Source organism: Penaeus monodon, chromosome 29, assembly GCF_015228065.2.
Source record: "Penaeus monodon isolate SGIC_2016 chromosome 29, NSTDA_Pmon_1, whole genome shotgun sequence".
NCBI lineage: Eukaryota > Metazoa > Arthropoda > Malacostraca > Decapoda > Penaeidae > Penaeus > Penaeus monodon.
Window position 1 is genome coordinate 805,464 of NC_051414.1, and position 247 is coordinate 805,710.

Here is a 247-nt window from a genome sequence, read left to right on the forward strand (position 1 = left end):
TGCCATTTCCCTTAAGATTCTTATTATTTCATCTCTCAGGCCTCTCGCATTCCTCTCCATTCCACTTCTTCGCGTGGATCTGCAATGCCTCGGCCTTAAATTTCGTAGTTAGGCCTAATTAAAAAAGTATTATGATTATGCAGATTATCTTGAATGCTCACGGAATTCGCTTGCTCGCGTTTCATCATGTTCTTGTTCGACTTTTTGGCTCGGTTCGAGAATACATTTAGGGTCTGATTTGCCTTAA